Genomic DNA, 22996 nt, shown 5'->3' with positions numbered 1-22996 from the left:
TTGCAACCTATCCATATTAATTTTGAATGTGTTTTAAACTCATTAATGAAAGCAGATAGATTGACAGAATGGGTCAAAAAGTAGAACCCATCAATCTGTTGCCTACAAGACACATTAAATCAATACTGAAAATGAAAGTAAAAAATGGAAAAGAATATTTCATGCCAATGGAAAGGAAAAAAGAGCTGACGTATCCATTCTAATAGCAGGTGATACAGACTTCACTGTCAAAAAACACAAAAAGAGGGCCCAGCACGGTGGCGCAGTGGTTAAGGTCCTCGCCTTGCACGCCCAGGATCCCATATGGGCGCCGGTTCTATCCCGGCAGCCCCGCTTCCCTTCCAGCTCCCTGCCTGTGGCCTGGGAAGGCAGTCAAGGACGGCCCAAAGCTTTGGGACCCTGCACCCATGTGGGAGACCCAGAAGAGGCTCCTGGCTTCGGATCGGCATAGCATTAGCCTTTGCGCTCACTTGGGGAGTGAATCATCGGACGGAAGATCTTCCTCTCTGTCTCTCCTCTCTGTATATCCACCTTTCCAATAAAAAAAAAATAAAAAAATAAATCTTCAAAAAAAAAACACAAAAAGAGATGAAAAGGGACACTACATAATGATAAAGGGATCCATCCAGTAAGAAGAAATAGCAATTATAAATGTACACACACCAAATACTAAGGTACATGAAACAATTATTGACGAACCTAAAGGGAGGAATAGATGCCGATAAGATAACAGGGAATCTTAACACCACATTAGCATCAATGGACAATGTGACAATAGAGAAACTCAGCAAGGAAGCAATGGATCTTATGCAGACAATAGAAAAAATGGACTTAATCAATATTTACAGAATTTTTCATCCCATGAACATTGAATATACATTTTTTAAACTGTATATAGAACCTCTCCAGGACTGACCATATATAAAGTTCATAAAAGAAACCTCAGCAATTTTTTTAAAAACTGAAATCATTCCATACATCTTCTCATACCACAACAGAACTATAGACCAGTGAACCAAAATAACTCCAGAAAATGTGTAAATTCTGGGAAGTTGAAAAGCATGCTACTGAACCAACAATGGATTAGAGGAAATCAAAGAGATTTAAAAATTCCTTGAAACTGATGAAAACTCAAACACAACACACCAAATTCTGTGAGACTCTGCCAAGACAGTGTTAAGAAGCAAATTTATCACAATTAGAGCCTATCTTAGGAAGCAAGAAAGATACCAGATAAATGAACTAAGCATACAACTGCAGGAGCTGCAAAAACAACAGCAAAATAATCCCAAGAAAAACAGGGAAGAAAAAGAAAAAATCAAAATAAGAGAGGAAATAAACCAAACAAAGACCAAAAGAATAATACATAAAATCAATGAAACAAAGAGTTGGTTCTTCAAGAAAATCAAAGAGATTTAAAACAGAATAAACACCTCACTTGGCCAAGTGATAGAAAAAAAAAGAGAGAAATCAGGAATTAATAGTATCAAAGATGAAAAAGGGAACATAACAACAGATAGCATGACTATACAGAGAATAATCAGAAATTACTACAAGCAACTAACTTTATGCCAACAACTGAGAAGACTTAAAGAAATGGATAGATTCCTGGACATGTACCACATACCAAAACTGAATCATGAGGCAACAGAAAATATAAATAAATCTACAACCACGACAGAAATCGATTCAATAATTAAATCCCTCCCAACAAAGAAAAACCCAGGCCCAGATGGATTCATTGCCAAATTCTACAAAGCATTCCAAGTAGAACTGACCCAATTCTTCATAAACCTTTTGAAACAATAGAAAGGAAGACAATCCTTCCAAACTCTTTCTAGGAGGCCAACATCACCTTAATATTAAAACCAGACAGAGGCACAGCAGATACAGAAGACTATAAACCCTGATGAACATCGACACTAAAATCTTTAACAAAATACTAGCCAATAGAATAAAACAATACATCAGGCAGATCATTAACCCAAACCAGGTGGGATTCATTCCTGCCACACAGTGAAGTTTTAATATATACAAATCTGCAAATGTGATACAATACATCAAGAAAGAGAAGAACAAGAATCATATGATATTCTCAATAAAAATAGAGTTAAGACCTTAAAATGGAGAAATATACCATATTTCTGGGTGGACAGAGTCAACATCAACAAAATATTCATAGTAGCAAAATAAACAATGGAATTAATCTAATTAAGAAGCTTCTTCACAGCAAAAGAAACAATCAATAAAGTAAACATGCAACCAACAGAGTGGGAGAAAATTTTAGCACACTACACAATAGACAGGGGTCTAATAACCAAAATATAGAAAGAACTCCAGAAAAACTAACAACAAAAAAAAAGAAACCAGTTAAGCAATGGGCAAAACAAATGAGCACACTTTCAAAGTAACAAATTCAAATGGATAACAGACATATGAAAAAATGCTCAAATTCCCTAGCAATAAGAGAAATTCAAATAAAAACTACACTGAAGTTCCATTTACCCCAGTGAGAATGCCACACATACAGAACACTACCAACAATACCTGCTGGTGAGGATGTGGGGGAAAAAGGGACCCTACTCCTGCTGGTGGGGCTGTAGACTGTCAAAACGGAGAATAATCGAGCAACTGAAAATTCACCTACCATATGACCCAGCAATCCCACTCCTGGGAATATATGCAAAAGAATCAATGCACAAGAGAAAGCACCCTGCACCCCTATAAACATTGCGGCACAATCACAAGAGCAAAAACTTGGAAACAATCTAGATGCCCATCGAAGGAGAACTGGATGAAGAAATTGTGGTACGTGTGCTTTATGGAATACTACTCAGCTACTAAAAAGAATGAAATTTTCCTGTTTGGAACCAAATGGTCCCAGTTGGAGACCATGATGCTCAGTGAAATGAGCCAATCCCAAAAGGACAATTATCACATGCAGAACAATAACTAGGGTAAACATACACTTGTAATCTCATGAATGAAGTCATGTAATGGAGCCCTGAGTATTTGGAATCAAAGAAAAATGACAGAATGCATCTCTACAACTGACTAAAAGTAGATACTCAATGAAACTTCTAAATGCAGCTAAACAACGGAATAATAAACTTTCTACCATTGCCTTAGCCAACACTGTCATAACCCATGTAAAGAGCAGAAAATTGGAGACAACACTTGGCAGACTATTTTACTACAAAATACATGGGACAATGAAGTGGAGATATTATAAATATCCTCTGATATTTTTGTCTTTAATTTCTTCAAAAAAGATATTTGTTCTAACTGATTTCTTCAGTGACACATAGGTCATACAGTAGCATCACTTTTCTCAGGAAGGTTTTTGATATTCTTTTTCAATTTCTTCAGCGATATATTGGTCATTTGATAGCGTTTTTTAACCTCATGTGGTTGTAAATTTTTTATGATTCTTCATGTTGTTGATTTGGGTTCATAGCTGTTCATTTAAGGGGAAGTACAAGAATTGTTTAATATAAACTGTCACAACCAGTTGTGAAGATGCGATGCAGTGTGTATCTCTACTTCCAAATCAAAGATGAGCTTCCAAAGAAACTGCTAAATCTGTCTGAATAATAAGACATTGGACTGCCTGCCATCATCCATGCCTACAATACAAGGTTACACTTAAACAGCAGAATGATAGACATGTGACTATCTGTGAAGCACTATGCTACTGCAATAAAATGGAGGAAATCAGTGAGGGGAAAGGGCTTGAGAAGAGGGGAGGAGAAGCTGCAGAGTCTATCAAAACACATTGCAAAATAATAACAATTTTTAAATAAAAATAAAAGATATAATGACCAAGTGACTGTGAAAATGGGCAGACCCACCAAATCCATATAAAACTTCTATTATTACTATTACTATTGTTATTATTGATCATCATAATAAAATGGCACACTCCTTAGTAGTTCCACCACACTTTTTAATTGATATTTTTATGAGGAATCTGTGGACCCCCAGAACTAATGGCTTTCAGAACAAGTGAATTCACAGTCTTTGCCAGTTAAATATTTAATGGTCCTACATTTACAGGTAAGATGAACGGGAGACCACTATAAAAAGAGTCACTAAAATTCTCAATCCAAAATGCAGAAACAAGCACTCAGCCATCACACTCAATTCGTAGATCTCTACAAGTTTGAAACAAAAAATGAGTTTTCAAACATTGCACCACTACATATTATAAGCTCATAGTGTTAGAACTGGCTGAGAACGGGGAGCTGTCCTACCACATCCTTTGGGGTTCTTGTTCCATTGTTCCCTTTTACTAACTGTATTTCCTATGCCAGGGCTCTAAACACTTTGATATTTGTCAGAGGAAAACTTTCCACTTCCTCTCCTTGATGACTGAGTCAACAATATCTACCACATGTGCATTGGTGAGAAACATATGGGTGATGAGCAACAAAGGATTCATTGCCATGTCCAGTGGAGCAAGCCTTCAACACTATTTCGTTGCTCAGACCATCTCTGTTTATTTTTCTTTTGACTCACCTACAAACTGAGTTGATCTTATCCAAAAACTTAGTCAAATGTGCTTCAACTCATGGATTTTTTTCAAATCAGAGAATATTTTCATCTATTTAATGACTTATCTTGAGGTTTGGACACATTAATTTATTTTTCATATGTACCATATATATAGCCTGAAGTTAGTTTTATATAATATTTTTATTTTGTGTATGAAGTAATGTTTCATGGTGTGTAATTTTCCACTTAAAACCTCATATATGTGTTCAAAAATTCAAATTTTATACATTTTAGAGTTTGGTTTTTTTAGAATATTATGATCAATGTGAAATAAAAATATTTTCCACTTTCTCTTTAAGAAATTGATGCAAAATTCCCTTTCCAGACTACATTTCATTTTTAAAGATTTGTTTGTTTTCATTTAAAGGCAGATTTACAGAAAGAGAGAAAGATGGAATGAGAGAGAGAGGAAGAGAGAGAGAGAGCTTCCATCTGCTGCTTCTCTCCTCAAATACTTGGAACAGACAGAGCTGAGGCAATCCAAAGAAACCAGAAGCCAGGAGAATTTTCTGTGTCTTCCACATAGGTGCAAAGATTTAAGGACCTGGACTGTCCTCTGGTCCTTTCCCAGTCCATAGCAGGGAGAAGAATTGAAAGTGGAGCTGCCAGGGCATGATCTGCAGGACATATGGAATGCGGGTACAGCACATGGAAAACTAGCATGCTATACCATTGTGCCAGTGCCTTGGAGACAACATTTATTTAGACGTGCTCAGATATGCAACTATTTCTTTCACATGTTAAACGGGGTGGAGTCAAAATATGACATAGTCCAAACTTTTTAATCACAGTTTAGTAATAAGGGAAGTTGAATAGATGCACATCCCATTTATAAAAACTGGGACTACAATGATCACAACAGCGAGTAACCAAGAGGAATTATGTTAATGAATCAAAAATCACCACGTGTTAGAGAAATTACACCAAAGAAGTGGGACCTAAACTGTGATCTGAAGGAGAAGGGGGAAGTGATGGAGAAAAAGGAAAACATGATCCAAAACAAGCATTTGAGCTGAAAGGACTCTCAAGCGTATTAGTGCATAACTCTCACCTTGGCCAAATGTCCACCCAAAACGGGAGCTTCAGGCCATGCCTAATGACTATCCAGCAATCTCTGCAGTCACTAAGTGTCCCCAAATCCAAGACTCACACTGGCTTTGTTATTGTCCTCAAATTTTCCCACAGCATCAAAATGCATCTGTCCTATATATTGTGTACTGAAATACCATCATTTCAACTTCAGGAGCAGAGAAGATTCACCTGAAGAACATCTACTAATATGTTTCTCACACATTTTTGGATGGTGAAGAGTGAAGAGAGTGACAAGGCAGGAGCTTCCATCTGATGGTTCTCCCTGTAAAATGCCCGTAACAGCCAGGTCTGCACTGGGCCAAAGCCTTTAGCCAGGAACTCAACCCCTATCTCCCATGTGGATGTCAGGGACTAACTACGTGAGCCATCACATACTGCCTCACACGTTACTGATTAGCTTGAAAGTGGAATCAGAAACAGCCAGAACTGGAAACAAAGCACTCCAACATGGGATATGAGTGTCCCAAGCCTAATCTTAGCCACTACACTAAATTCTTACCTCAAGAGATGAGTATATTTGCAAAACAAAAATCTACAGTATATCAAATCACAGTGATGTAAAAGTTAATAAGAATTCCTAAGCGGGCCCGGCGCGGTGGCGCAAGTGGTTAAAGGTCCTCGCCTTGCACGCCCAGGATCCCATATGGGCGCCGGTTCTGATCCCGACAGCCCCGCTTCCCTTCCAGCTCCCTGCCTGTGGCCTGGGAAAGCAGTCAAGGACAGCACAAAGCTTTGGGACCCTGCACTGGCGCGGGAGACCCAGAAGAGGCTCCTGGCTTTGGATCGGCATAGCATCAGCCGTTACGCTCACTTGGGGAGTGAATCATTGGACGGAAGATCTTCCTGTCTGTCTCTCCTCTCTAAATATCCGCCTTTCCAATGAAAAAATAATAAAAATAGATCTTTTGAAAGAATTCCTAAGCAATTTATAAAGAAAATTGAAGATCTCAATCAAAGAGTTATGATAAAGGCCATTTGTTGGAAATATTCTGAACTTCATTGTAGTATAAACTGAAATTCAATTAGGTAAGATAGCTGGAAAATATTTTTTCCTTGGAGCTATGTTATAATTTTTATGTGTAAATTTAATTAAAAAACAAAAGATATGATGCAATCCTCCAATTTTTATACCACTTTAGAAATACAAGTAAAATTAATATTTATTCAGAAATATTCTTGGAACTATCAACAAGTCTTACCTGGAAGCACCAGTATCTCAGAACATTACCTAGAAACAATGTGGTTAAACCAACATACAACTGCTTCCTATGTGGGAAAGCAGAAACCTTCTCTTAAAGAAGGAATCTTTAAGACATCTCATGGAAATGTGAATTATGAAAATGCCTTGCAATTTTTTATACCAAAACAAAGTTATCTTTCAAATCTGCTTTTGCATGAGCTTACTGAATGACTCCAGTATAAACTACAAAAGTACAGAGGTTAGAAGTTGTGAGAAAGACATGAAATATTACTCCTCACTAGGGCATTGAGGATTTCTCTGCACACCCCTCCTAAAACTGTTCTGTAACTAAACTGTTGACAAATGTCTTGCTGGAGTTATAAGCCAGTCTAGACTACCCGAAAAAATAGCCAGGTTCAGCAGAATTATGCTTCAATGCTATAAAAGGCTAAATATTATAATGAAAATAGACACAAGACAGCTGAACAGTAATCTATAGCTCTTTTAAGATGTAGAGAACCCGTTGTATATAAACTAAAATTGAAATGTCAATGAAGTAGTCACAGGATGTGGTTAAGAACTTGCATTTATTTTTAACATATTGGTTAGTCAATACTATATCAATTAATCCCATAATGTTATAAATTGTTGCTGATGTCATGTTGGAGCTTTTAATTGATCGGGATGATACTCTGCTGGCTCTACCTTCAGACCAGAGAAGGTCTCCCTAAGAAGCTGTTGAACTTATCTGGACAATAAGATGCTGGTCTTTATACTTGGAATATGCTTGCAATGAAGGAATCTCAACTGAACTTGCACTTTGGTTATGCAACAAGGTGGAGAATCCATCATAGGGGGAGGGTTAGGGCAGGGGTGGGGGGGATCCCAGTGCCTATAAAACTGTGTCACACAATGCAATTTGTAATTAATTAAATTTTTACAAAAAAGTACAGAGGTTAAAATGGCGAAGACAGACCAAAAAAGAAAAAAGCACATATGCAGGACATCTCATACGTCAGTTTCAGTAACTGCACAAGATCCTCTGGGGGCAACTATGTCTTACATCTATATTTACCTTTCAAATAAATCCCTATCACACAATAATAGCGCAATGAATATTTGATAATATTTGAACCGCTCTCTACATTGATTTTTCCTGACTTCAGAAAACCTGTTCCAAAATAGTCACAAAAGTATGATTGATTTGTCTGCACACACAGAAATGGATAATCTGGTCTATGATCAAGTGCAACTGGACTAATTATTGTAAGACACAGTACCCAGGCTTTGAATAAGCTGTTCTCGTGTTCTCTCAGCATAAAAGAATGTGCCTCCCAAAAGCCACTGAACACCATTGTTCTCAGGCTCTATTAAAGCTGTAAGACATCTTCCATGTTGGCTCTGTTTGATCCATCTTTCTGGTTTTGTCTTCCCTTTGTTCTTCAGAAGAACATAAAATTGTTTTGGTAGCTTAATCAGCTTCAGAGGAAGCCAGAGTAAGTGTGCTGGTTAAAATGTTCAGTCAGCACATCTGTCAGCATGTTCCCACTGAAAAACAGAAAGCAAAGGTTCCAATCACAGCTTGAAGAGCAGGCAAGACAAATGGGTAGCTAGGGCAAATCCAGACTAAAACCTGATGTAGAAACCCACCAGGCAACAAGAAATTTGCTGAAGAGAGAGAAAGACCATCCACGGTGCAGACAACTTCCCAGTTGAGCACAATCAGTAACCATGCATAAATTAATATGCAAAAAAGTTAGTAAAACTAATATTTATTTAAACAGAATTGAATTTACTTTAGAAAATAAGATTCAGGAAAAGACGAACTACTAAAATAAATATAGCAAGCTTTTTTAAGTACAAAGATGCACCCTAAAAGGGAAAAAAAAACACTTGCGAAGGCATTATAAAAGTTTTCTGGGACTTGGATATAAGAAATATGGGCTCAGCATATGGATGCATTTGGTACACCACACTGAGCTTAATTGTCTTTGGTTTGGAAACCTTTGGTAGTTTAACCATCATGAGTTATGTAAGTTAAATCAGAAACGTCCCAAAAAATCTGCTTAGCTCTGTGTAGAAACTGCAAACATTGTTATGTATGTATGTAGAAAACATTGTTTTTCTTTCATGTACCATAATTTATAAATTCATGTCTTTATAAATCTGTGGAAAACAATGCATTCATCAGATGTGTCCGTCTGATAACTGCCCTTCTTGAGAAACTGGCTATGGTGGGCATATTATGTTACAGACATGTGTGTCTATTATTTGGCATTCGCAGAATATAGAATGTTGTGAAATAAAATAGGCCTAAAACATGAACTTTAGAATTCAATTCATATAACATACATACAATGTGGAAAGCACTTCTGCTCAATCACAGTTGTTACAACACTGTATCTTCCAGGAATGTCCCAGTCAGCCATCTGAAAGTGACACCTTCTTTCTCTAAACTCCCTCAAAGTCCTATTTCCTGCCCCTTCTTCATGATCACACTAATGTGTTATACCGCCACTAGGATTAATTTGAGTACATTCATTGTGATTAGACTACACACTGCTTGAAGGGAAAAGTTGCACATTAAAAAGATTTGTAAACTTCATTCACATATATTGCTACCATATAGTATTTTTTATATAAATTCATACATTTCCCCCCCCAGGTAAACATAAAGCCAGAGAAATAATAACTTTATAACTTTTATATTCTCCACAAATGAAAAATATGGGCATCCCCAAGTCCAACAAAGGACTCTAAATAGGACTGTTACAAGGTATATGAGCATGAAGCTGGATCAAGAGCCAAGACCAGGAATCAAACCCAGGTTTTATAATGTTACACAGCTATCTTAATCTCTTGGTAAGAGATAGTCCAGCCACTGGTTCACTTCCCAAGTGTCTAGAACTCCCAGGGCTGGATCAATCCAAAACCCAGAATCAGGAGCCACATGCAGATCTGCCACGTGGGTGCAAGGGCACAAAAACTTGGGCCATCTTTTGCTGCTTTCCCAGGTACATTAGCAGGGAACTGAATTGAAAGTAGAGCGGCTTGGACTCAAACAGGAGCTCATACGGGATGCCAATATTGCAGGTGGAGGCTTAACCTGTTCTGCCACAACAGCAGTCCTGAAACCTAGCCCATATCAGGTGCTTCTCCAAACAATGCGCACACAGCAAAGAACAAAACACATGTATTCTGATGAAGTTTACCTTATTGTTCATGGAGACATAGAATATAAAAACGCCTGCTTACCATAAGAAACTTGGAGAAAAGCAACACAAGAATTGCTGATGAAAGGGTGTCAAAAAGCATTCAGCAACTCTTTACTTCCACTTTTACATTTTTAAATTTATATTAAATTAAATTTGAATTGCCATGACACAGTTTTATCGGTAAAGGAATTCCCTCTTCCCCTCCTCGTCATTCCTCCCCCCCCCTTTTTTTTTAACCAATCCCCAGTGTTTTCTTCTGGATTTTTGTAATATAGTCCTTCAGCAAAAGGCACAAGTCCAACATTCCGCTATATAAGTGTATCATGGCATTATAGATATAGGCAATGTCCAGCGACCTATTATCAAGGTTATATTTAACAGTTTTGTTGGGAGTCCTCCTTTTATTTGGGACTAGAAATTAATACTGCAACACATCTTCACTTCCCAATATGTTAGTCTCCATTACACAATTCATTTAAGAGAATATATGTATTACTTCGTTGCTTATATATCGATTTGTTTCGTAGTTTGTAGTTTGATGACTGAGTAGTACTTAATGCATTAATTGTACCAAAGCTTTATTCTCCATTCCTTTTTTGATGGGCATCTGGTTTGTTTCCATGTCTTTACTATTGTGGATTGTGCAGCTATAAATACAGAACTGCAGGTCACTTCCTCATATGCAAATTCCACTTCCATTGAACTTATCCTGAGCAGTAGGCTAGCTGGGTCGTAGACCCATTTTCAATTCTTCAGCACTCTCCCCACTGACTTCCATTGTGGCTGTTCTAATTTACACTTCTATCAATAGTGTGGCAGAGTACCTCTTTCGCCACATCCATACCAGCAGGTATTGTTAGCAGATTTAGAGGTCACATCTTTTACATAATTCTGTAATTTTCTCCTAGTAATCTCATGAGGAAAGTTATTTCTTTATGTGTGTTGTACAGAAGGAAGAAACGGGTGTACAGACATTACCCAAGGTCCCTTGCAGACAGTAAGTGTTAGCTGCAGAGCTTATGTCCTAACCACCATGTGACACTGACTTCTTCCTGATCATATCATAGTGCTGTTCTGCATGATTTCTGAAGCCAAAAAAGCACACATATTCTACAAACTTAGAACTAGTCTCAAATGTGCCTATCACTTAAAAACTATTGGTAGTGTGTCAAGAATTATAGATGTTGGCATTCTAGCACATATAATTTGACTTTATTAGCACATCACAATCCTTCAAAAGCAGTACAAATAACCACAATTAAAGTAAAAAATATTAGCACTTAATAACAGATAAAAATACTATGAAAGCTCGATGTTGTGATTCTCAATCTTCAACTGCACTATGTTGCTGAGATGTTTAAAATGGGTAGACCCTGAAATACCAAAATCATCTTTGTGCATCAACCCCCAAAACTCAGGAAGGTACTGCTGTGCTCCAGTGAAGCTATTCTTAGATTAGATCTTTCATTAAACAGAGACTCACAGGATCATATGGTAGAGTGATTAAATGCATGAATTTGACATTTAAATAGATATCCCACCCCTTTATTCTTAAGCTAGCCTATCTACTTCTATGAACCCTAGCTTCCTTATCATTAAAAACATAATGACAATATCATCAACATTACATTTTCAAGGATTAAAGGCTAAGGCACGGTAAAAGATTAGCATAGTACTAACACATAACAATATATAATAAATATTATTAATTATTCGTATTATTCTTATTGTGAATTGTCATTGTGAATTGTGCCATTGTCAACAAAGCAGATCTGAATATTCAGAGGAATAAAAGCCTGGTGCTTAACAGGATACCTGATGCTTTTGTTCAAAGATCCTAGTCTACGCATGAGTGTTGAAGGAATCATTCCTCCTCCTTCTCAAACTGCTGATCAGAAATGTGTTTAGACACTAACAGTCAACAGTAGCAGTGTCTCCAAACAAAAAGGGCAATGACATCACTTTGACTTATTTCTGTACATTTGTATAAATAACTCAACTAATGAGTGTCTTACAAGAAGAAAGAATGAAGATGACGCCACTGGTATGTAAAAATATTCGTATAGACTCAGCCCCTATTGTCAACTCACAATAGCCACTGATTATGTGATTGTTTCTTCTCAGCTGTGCTTGGATGACTTAAAGGCACTTCCCAGCAAGTACACTCATAATACTAAAGCAATGATCATTCCCAATTTATACCAGATTTCATTCGGCCATATCAACAGCCCCTACAGCCAAAGAAAGCACTCCCTGACACATGGTTTCCATGGTGTTCATGTGTTTCTTCACTAAACAGACAGATGCAGATTAAGCAATGCATGTCAATCCCATTAGGAGGCTGTGAAATGGGCAGAAGTTTGTCACACACGCATGCAATCACACACATTGTGAACATCCTGTTTATTTGGCTCATCTTCTGCTGATTGGCTGTGGTGTATCAGCACATTACTGACAGCTGGGAATTTCTCCAGTGGAACATGCCTTTCCTGTGACAAACAGCCAAGGAGCAAGGAGAACATGTGTCTACCCACTGTGTCCATACAAAGCAGTACAGTTCCTCCAAACGCAGAACGTGCTGGGTGCTTGGGCTTCATCGAACACCATCCACAGCCCCCAATGACCTTTAGAGGCCGAATGAGATAATACATTTTTGGATCTTTATTTCCGGACTGCTTTGGGCAAGGTCAAGATGGCAAATATCCCACTTCCACAATATCAGATGTTACGGTAATTCCTTTTAGCTAATGTGTAAGAGCAAAGGAATGCCTTCAAACCTCATCTAGGCCCTGTGGAATCTGTTGAAAATGCATGACAGCTGTGGACTCTGGCGAGGCTGTCTGTGAATGTATGAGATTTGGAAACAATTCAAAGCTAGAAATAACTGCACAACTCATACCCCTGCACCACTGTTCCCACTCTCTCTTCCCATCACTAATTTCTCACACGCTGTAGCAACGTCAACAGCTCCAACTCATGACTAGATTCTTGGATTCTTCATGATCAGGAATCACGGGTAAGCTCCACACACAAAGAAAGATGTGAGAAGGTTAAAAAAAAAAAAAGCAGAAGTGAGGTTGGGGGCAACCCAACAAATTTCGTAAGGTACAAGAATAGGAAATTGGGGAAGAGTCTTTTTTTCCTTACATGTGTAATTGGGACTTTAGCAGCAGCAACAGCAATCCAACACATTTGTTTAAAAGCCTATCTGCAATTAGATTCATCACTAAGTTCTCACATGATTTATAGGGGTACTCATTTTCCTAAACTGAATTCTTTGAAACACCTTTTAAAGTTCTATATGCACATCATGTCTCCTACTATTTAATTTCAAAAGAGAGTTGGTGTGCAATGCTTCTAAGAAAAGCAAGATAATTGGAGAAATGAACTAAGAGGAAGGGCATCCATTCAAAGACTGGTTTTCTAAGTCAAAGTGATGAATAGCCAACTACATTATTGATTCTGAACTCTGAATTTCTATTCTGGACATTTTGGCTTCAATGCCATTTCAAGATTCCAAGATACATTGTAAGTTGCTTCATAAATAATGTGACATCCCAGGAAATACAGCTATAACTTCTGCTACTACTACATGTATTTAAAGTGTATTTTTTGGCACAGATTGTTCCAGTAGTTCTCCCTTTCTATTTAACCCCAGGTTTGTCAGATATGTCAGTGGCAGAGAATATAGACTCTTAAGTGGTCTAAATCAGGCTGTCATTATTCAAAGTCTAACCAAAATAACTCCCCAAGCTAGACACTATAAAACTAAGTATCTACTTCTGTTAACACTAGCCCATCTGTTCCCTAAAGTGAAACTGAAACCCACATGGGGCCAGTATAGTGTGGCATAGTAAGTTAATCCTCTAACTGTGGCACTGGCATCCCAAACAGTTGATGGTTCATGTCCTAGCTGCTCTACTTCTGCTTCAGCTCCCTGCTAACTGCCTGGGAAAGCAACAGAGGAGGGCTTAAGTGCTCAGACCCCTTCACCCATGTGGCAAAACCAGAAATCTCTTGGCTCCTGGCTATAGACCAGCCCATCTCCACCTATAGGCATTTGGAGAATGAACCAGCAATTAATGGATCTTTCTGTTTCTCCCTCTCTCTCTCTCTTAATAATTCTGACTTTCAAGTAAGCTAAATTTTTAAATCTTACCTAAAATATTTTAATAAGTAACTTAGAACACAGAAAACAATGTGAAGATGATAAAAGTTTCCTATAGAGAATTTCACAGCCTAATTTCAAGCTTCTTCTCGTTGGCTGTCCACAGCCAAAAGGAAAAGTTTGACCACTCTAGCATTAAGTTATATAGCACCCAAGTAAAGGAAGAGAACCTCCAAAGAAAATCCCTTGGAGGCCTCACTCGCATAGGGTTATTTTTTCTTACATGAAGGTCAGTTTTAACAGTTGGTGTTATTTGGATCCTGGATTACCATAGACTAGAAATAGTGCATTAAGGAGTCAAGAGTGTTGACAGCTAGTAGAAGCAGAGATAGGTAGCTCATGGCAAAAAAAAAAAGGAAAGAAAGAAAGAAAAAGAAAGGAAGAAAGAAAGAAAGAAAAAGAAAGGAAGAAAGAAAAGAAAAGAAAAGAAAAGAAAAGAAAAGAAAAGAAAAGAAAAGAAAAGAAAAGAAAAGAAAAGAAAAGAAAAGCAAGCAATGGTTTGGCAATGTAATTGACAGGACTTTTAAGAAAGCACCTCCAGGATGCCACAAGATAGGGTAGAACAATCATAGATAAATGCTGTTGACCCTGTGTCACCCAGGAAAGCACCCGCTGTATAAGAAAAATTGGGCAGGTGTTAAATGTCATGGTGAAGACACTTATTAAGACATTGCCATCCCAATAGATGTGCCTGGGTTTATGTACTAGTTCTTATTCCAACTCTAACTCCCTGCTATTGTGCACTATAGAAAGCAATGGTGATGTTGCTGGATCCCTGCCACACATGTACAAGATCTGAACTGAGCCTCAGACAAAGCCAGCCTCAGGTCAAGCCAGGCTTAGCCATTGCAGACACTAGGAGAGAAGATCAGTAGGTGTGAGCAATTGCTCTCTTGTTTGCTATCTATCAAATAAAATAAAGTTGAAAAAAAGAATCTACAGAAGTGCCATAAGTTTTGTGTGTTTATATGTAGACAATATGAAGTTCTAAATTTCGGTATTTTGGAGAAGGCCATTTCCATTTTATCTAAGATGAACATGCAATGGCTTGTTGGTCAAGCCTTTGTCTGCTGTGTCAGCAACCCATGTGGATGCCAGTTCAATTCCCAGCTGTTCCACTTCCATTTCAGTTCCCTGCTAATGTTTCTGGGAAAGCTGGGAAGAGCTGTCCAAGTCCTTGGGCCGCTGCACCCACACATAAGACTCACAATAATGTCCTGGCCCAGACCAGGCCAGCTCTGTCTGTTGCAGCCATTTGGGAAGTAAACCAATGGATAGAGCTATCTGTTCTCTCCCTTCCCGCTTTCTGTAACTGCACTCCAAATAAAGAAATTAAGCTTTTTAAATAAATAAATAACAAAATGAATGTATACAGAACATTTCATTATCTCAAAATAAAACAGATGTTTTAATTGATGTGTTTAATAGAAGAGATATAAATGCAAATTTACCGTTATTGTCTCCTATTCTTCTTATACTTACATGCTACAAGATATACACAGCATGCTGTTATTTTTACTTAAGTGTTTTGTTAATAGTCTCAGAAATAATCTACCATGAAAAGAAAACAAAAATAGTGGAAAATTATAAACCAATCCCTTTACTCACACACACACACACACACACACACACACACACACACACACACACACACCCCAATGACATGATGAACTCAAAGTGGGAATATGCCTTCCATGTCAGTTTCACAAATGGAGGGGAGAGGGTTACAATGAAGGAGTCAAGAACAATAAGTTGACATTGGAGTTTCCAATGTAGGACATCGATGGACACAGTCAGGAAAGTAATGGAAACACTTTGGAATTTGTCTAAGTGGAAGAAAAGTTATTTATCTACCAGTCTTATTATTGCTTTCTCTTTCTGGATTTTGCATCATTGATTCTTCCTGCATTGAGAGATTCAGTTAAGTTCTTTGAAATTCTCATGCCTTGTCATAACATCAGGGCAATATTCCAGCTTGGCTCTTGCCCTCAATAAATCCTTTCAGTAAAATTCTTTCATAAATTCTACAGTGGTCACTTTTGGTATTCTCCTAGCACCGCATCCCTGCTGAAAACTGCCCACCTCCCATTGTTTTCATTTCCTAGGGCTGCCATTGCAAATCACCTAAACCAGAGTAACATTTTGGCAAACTAATTCTCTCACAGTCCTGGATGCTAGAAGCCAAGACTTGGGTTATTGGCAGAAACCTGCATGGCGCCCTCCAGCTTCTGGCAGCCCTTGACATTCTTTGGCTTGCATCAGCACAACTTCATTGATTGTTGTCTTCCTCAGCTGGCCTTCTTTTCCGGGTGTTCTTTCCTCCTCATAAAGAAACCAATCCTTGGGTTTACCTTTATGATTCATCTTAAGACTGTTAATTAATTGCATTTGCAAAGATACTGTTTTAAAATTCAGCCACATTATGAGCTCATGGATGGACACAAATAGGCAAAGGGAGGAGGGACACTTCAGCTCAGTACACTCACCCACATTGTTAAGACCATCACAGCTCCAGCATGATTCTATACCTCTGGCTATGTATAACTTGTTCATAGGTATAAATAACTGAGGAAAAAACTGTTCCTCACTCAAAAGCTATGCTTCTTCACTTCAACTCTAATCTTTCAAACTTATTTTCACATTAGCTAGTGAAAGGTCTAAATACTTGCCTTCCAAAGCCCCTTGAGTCACTGGACTTCCTGTGACTCAGTTCAATCACTGAGACAAACAGGGGAAATGCAGCAGAGGCTTGATTTACTAGGGGGAATCAAGGAACCCACACTCACGATAATCTAGGGCCAGAGCACAGGGCCTAATATATTTTATCTTTTTATGTTTCTGTTTAACTTAAAGAGACTCTCAAAATTTATAGGCATGTGACTAGCAGTTAAGATGCCAATGGGATGCCCAGACCCCATATCACGGAGCTACATCACAGAATCTCAGTCCAGTTTCCTGCTAATGCACACCCTGGAGAGCAGCAGGTGATAACCCAAGTCACTGGGCCCCTGCCAACCATGGGATTCCCAGCTTCTGGCTTTGACTTGGCCCAGACCCACTCTTGGTGGGCACCCAGAGAGGAAGCCAGAACCAGTAACAGAAGCTCATGATCTACCTATCACAAAAATAAAAGCAAGCAAATAAATAAAAAATGAATTGAAAGGAGGAGCCCCAAATTATGCTGTGCTCATGTCCCCCAAAAAACAAATGTAGTTGTTTTCTTGCTGAGAGAAGATAATGGTGCATACAAATAAGTCTCTTTTCTGTCTCTTTTTCTCCTGTTTCAGATGCTGCCATAAGGATGTGATTATTATAGCAGCAGTGGTCATCATCATTCCATTATGAGAGAACCCTAAAAGAATCCTAGATATTTTCTCTTTCACATGATTTAGCACTGAACCAACTTTGAGGTCTTCTCTCTCCAGACTCCCTGTTACTTAAGAAAAACAAGCAGTAAAAAATAATTCAGATTTTCTCAATCACACAGAAAAAAAAAGCATCCTAACTATGATTTGCTATTGGACCAAGAAAGGAATAGCTAGTATCTAGCTCCAGATTTTTGGATTGAAGCTCTAGTGTCAATACACTATCTGAAATCACTGAATATAAAATGTTGAATTTTTTTGTTATCTCAGTGTTTGTTGCATAGATAAAGCTATAGGAAGGGCAAAAAAAATAAACTTGACACCTAGAGAAAAGCAATAGTAAGAACCAGAGAAAGAACTTGATGCCAGTGGTTTAGTTTCCAATGCCAGGAAAGATTTTCTTTCTCTAATTGTGATTATAAAATTATTTCCTATCTATTCTTCCATTAAAAGCCATTATTTGTTTAAACCAATTCTACTAAGATTCCTTCACTTACAAGTCTTTTGTTTTTTCCAGAGTGTTGCTCTCTGTTCCTATTTATTTTACCTTGTTTGAAGGAAAAAGAAAATTCTATCCTATAGCTTCACATGTTTTGGGTGACTAAGAGCAAATTGTGCAATCAGAAGTATCTGGGTTCCATCGCTGGTTTTTCTAGCAAATAACCATCCCAATGTCTTATATGTACTATCTCATAGGGAAGGAACGGGGGTGAGGCTGAGGAAGATGCTCCAAGAAACAGCTCACTACTGAGATGCCAAAAGGAACAGCTATTCTTGCACAAGTCACTGTCACAAGAGCTATAAAAACCAGCTGAGAGATCATAGTGCCTGGCTTTAGTAATAAGAAAAGTTACATTTAAGAAAGTAGGAGGGAAAGAATTGTCTGCATCTCTCAGTCCAAAGTAGTGCAAAGAAGTGTCAAATATAACTCATGTCCACAGTTTATCAACTTTATATTTCACCCAGTGTCCAACGCTGGCAGAGGCAGTCTTGGGCTGTCAGGGTCCCTGACACACACAATAATGAGGGTTTTAGTCCTATCCTCAGGACATGCAGGATTCAGTGGTCCGTGAACCCCGGGTGTGATCCAGCAAAGACTAGGCAGCCACAAGACTGACAGCCACAAGACTAGGAATTTTTTCTGCCCCAGTCCCAGGGAGCATTTGTATAGATAGGTTACTCCTTCTTTTAGGTGCTTCTTCATTTCAACTTAGACAATACACCAACTGAGGATTTGGAACAAATATAAACCCAGCATATATTTCTGTACTGAAACAATAAAAGCACACTAATAATAGACCAGTAGGAAACATCAACTTAAACTACTAACTAGTGTAGAAATAGCAGAAGTGTTTACAGGTTCAGAGAAAAAAGAAACTACTGTTCTTGAATTTGTGGAAAGAAAACCACAAACAAAGCAGGTTACAATAATCCTTTAATACACAGATAACGCCATTCACCAACAGGCACCAGTAACTTTCAGGGACCATGATCTCATTCAACAAACTAAGTAAGGTACGAGAAATCCAACATCTAGGAATTTAATTTTTCAAATGCCAGATGGTTTTGAAATTGCTGTCTTCAGGAAACTCCAAAAACATCAAGATCACAGGGAATTACTTTCAGTACTCTAGCCAACAGACTTGACAGAGACAGAAGTCATTTTTTAAAAATAAAGCAGAAATCTGTCCATTTTTTCTCATTTTTAAAAAACATGTCAAATTGTTACCATTTTGTGATAGTTTTTAATAGGCAAAGGGTTTTCTGTAAGCCACAAGATAATCACAATACTCAGAGTAGACATACGAAACACAATAAGCAAGGAATTTAAACACACTAAAAAAAAATCACTTAATCGGAAAATAAAATGGTGAGATAGATAAGGAAAGAGAAGAAGAATAAGAAAACTAGAAAGCAATTTTCAAAATGTCCTAATAAAACCATACCTATAGGGCCCAGCGCGGTGGCGCAGTGGTTAAGGTCCTCGCCTTACACTCCCAGGATCCCATATGGGCGCCGGTTCTATCCCAGCAGCCCCGCTTCCCATCCAGCTCCCTGCCTGTGGCCTGGGAAAGCAGTCGAGGATGGCCCAAAGCCTTGACCCTGCACCCGCGTGGGAGACCTAGAAGAGGCTCCTGGCTTGGGATCGGCATAGCATCGGCCGTTGAGCTCACTTGAGGAGTGAATCAATGGAGGGAAGATCTTCCTCTCTGTCTCTCCTCTCTGTATATCCGCCTTTCCAATAAAAAATAATAAAAATAAATCTTTAAAATAAAAAACCATACCTATAAAGTGCATAAATTTAAATTGATCTAACTTCCAAAGTAAAAGACATGAAGTGACAGAATGCGTAAGAACACAAGACCCAACTATGTACTTGCTACATAAAACTAGCTTTAGCTCTAAGAAGGAATAATAAGATGTTTCATATAAATGAACCTAGGGAAAGCAAAAGCAAGAGTAGCCATACATCTAGTAAAATCAATTTTGAAAAAGTTAAAATAAGTGCTGTCACAATGGCTCAAGTGGCTAATAATTCTCCACCTGCAAGTGCCAGCATCCCATATCGGCACCGATTCAAGTCCTAGCTGTTACATTTCCAATCCAAAACCCTGCTTGTGGCCTGGGAAAGCAGTGAAGGATTGCTCACTTCCTTGGGATTCTACAAACAAATGGGAAGCTTGAAAAGAGGTTTCTAGCTTCTGGCTTCAGATCAGCTCAGCTTTAGTCATTGTCACCATTTCTTAAGCAAGCAAGTTGATAGAAAATCTTTCTCTCTGTTTCTCCTTCTATCTGTGAAGCTTACCTTTTCCAGCAAATTAAAAATATGATGATGGGAGGTCATCATATTATAATAATGAGTTCAAAAAGGATATATAGTAATTGTAAATATTTATGTGCCTGCCCCGTAAGTTCCAAAATATATCATGCAAATATCAATGGGAATATAGAGAGAATGACTCCAACACAATGATGGTGGAATATTTAATGCCTCATGATTTTAAAAATGATCATATAATTCAAACATGCACAAAAATAAATCGCAAATGGATTAAACATCTCTTTTTTAAGAGCTTGAAATTAAAACTATTAGCAAAAATAGAGAAAATTATAGAATATTCGAATTGGCAAGGATTTCTTGAGTCAGATGACAAAACATAGGAGATAAAAGCAAAAGGGATTTCATGGAGCCGAAGATCTTCTACATAGCAAAGAAATCAATCAACAGAATGGGAGGAGATATTTTCAAACTCTATATTTGACAAGGGATAATAACCAGAGTATATAAGGACTCAAAAAGTTAATAGCAAGATCACATATAATGCAGTTTTATAATGGACTGTAGCTCATTGGACATATCTCATAGGAAGAGATATGGGCAATAGGTAAATGAGAAAACACTCAACATAAATAATCATCAGAAAAGTGCAGACCCAAATCACAATGGGACATCACTTTATTTCTGTTAGTTTGACTATTTACAATAAGACAAAAGGTAACAAATGCTGGTTTGGAGGAGATAAAGGATCCCTTGCACAATACTGGTGGAAATATAATTTAACCAAGTCTTTGTGGGAAAGTTTCCTTGAAACAATAAAGTTAGGATCTACCATAAGAATCCAGAAATCCCATTTCTGAATTTGCACCCAAGAAAGCAAAATCAGTTAATCAAACAGATATAAGTACTGCAACAGTATTCACAATGGCCAGGAAATGCCCATCCACTGTTGAATGGATAAAGAAAATGTGGAACAGGGAACAGCCTTAATTATGTAGGTTGCTTAAGCCACTGCTTCTCACAACAGCATCCCCTCTGGGAGCCCTGGCAATGCTGTTTCTAATTCGTTTTTCTGCTTGTGCAGTGAGAAGGCAGATGTTTGGGTTCTTACCACCAGATTGCAGTTCCTGGCTATGATGACTTCAGCCTGGCTCAGACCTTGTTGATGTGGCCATTTAAGATGTGGACCAGTTGGTGAAGATTTTCTCTCTCTCTCTCTCTCTCTGTCTCCTCCCACTATTCCTTCTGTCTATGTCACTCTGTCTATTGAGTAAATAAATATTTTCTTTGAAAACCAAAGAGAGACAAAAAGACAGAGATCGTCCCCAAATTCTCTCAACAGCCAGGGCTTGTCTTGACTAACAACAGAACTCCAGAATGCAATCCAGGTCTCCCACTTGGGTAGCAGGGACACAAATACTTGCTTTATAATCTGCTATCTTCCAGAGGGTACGTAAGCAAGGAACTAGAATTGAGAGTGAAGCAAAGACTCAAACCAGGCACTATGGGTTGGGATGCACAAACCTTATGCAGTGTCTCTATTAATTGCCTGTCCAGTATTTCCCTGTTTCATCTCAAACTGAACTGCTTCTATCTCTTCTTTCCGTTACTCCTCTGCCACACATTGCAGTTCACTCACAGTTATTCTATGAATCACCCGTTCTCAGAGTTTGGTCTACTGATGGCAGTGTTAATTACCTATAGCAAGTACATATAATTTATCCCCAATATTTAAAAATAAAGACTAAAAGCAAGAATTAAAGTTACAGGCCTGATGCAATAGCCTAGTGGCTGAAGAATCCTCACCTTGTATGTGCCAGGATCCAATATGGGTTCCAATTAGTGTCCTGGCTGCTATACATCCCATCCAGCAACTTGCTTGTGACCTGGGAAGCAGTAGAGGACAGTCCAAAGCCTTGGGACCCTGCACCCACATGGAAGACCAAAAGCAAGATCCTAGCTCCTGGCTTCAGTTTAAATCAGCTGCAACCATTCTAGCCACTTGGGGACTGAACCAGCAGACAGAAGATCCTTCTCTCAGTCCATCCTTTTTCCTTTATATCTGCCTTCCCAATTAAAGTAAATAAATCTCTCTCTTTTTTTTATTTTTATTGGAAAGGCAGATATACAGAGAGGAGAGACAGAGAGGAAGATCTTTCCTCCAATGATTCACTCCCCAAGTGAGCTCAATGGCCGATACGATACCGATCCAAAGCCAGGAGCCTCTTCTGGGTCTCCCACGCGGGTGCAGGGTCCCAAAGCTTTGGGCCGTCCTCGATTGCTTTCCCAGGCCACAGGCAGGGAGCTGGATGGGAAGCGGGGCCACCGGGATTAGAACCGGCACCCATATGGGAACCTGGGAGTGTAAGGCGAGGACCTTAACCACTGCGCCACCGCGCCGGGCCCAATAAATCTCTTTATAAAATTAAAGTTACTTGTGTTTTTCTTCCATTTAGTTAGTTCAGTTACTACATATTTTTCAAATAATTTTGAGACTTTATAATCCAGAATTTATTGCATTAGGCATATATGGGGGCTAAAAAAATCACAAATAAGAGATCCTCACAATGTGCTTCTTCTCTCTATGTAGAGGCCTGTATACAGGAACGCTATTGCAAAGTTCATAATTTTCCAGGAATTTTT

The sequence above is a fragment of the Ochotona curzoniae genome, unplaced genomic scaffold (genome assembly GCF_017591425.1).
Source record: "Ochotona curzoniae isolate NIBS_2020 unplaced genomic scaffold, NIBS_Ocur_1.0 scaffold_4506, whole genome shotgun sequence".
NCBI lineage: Eukaryota > Metazoa > Chordata > Mammalia > Lagomorpha > Ochotonidae > Ochotona > Ochotona curzoniae.
Note: the sequence above shows the minus strand (reverse complement) of the source record.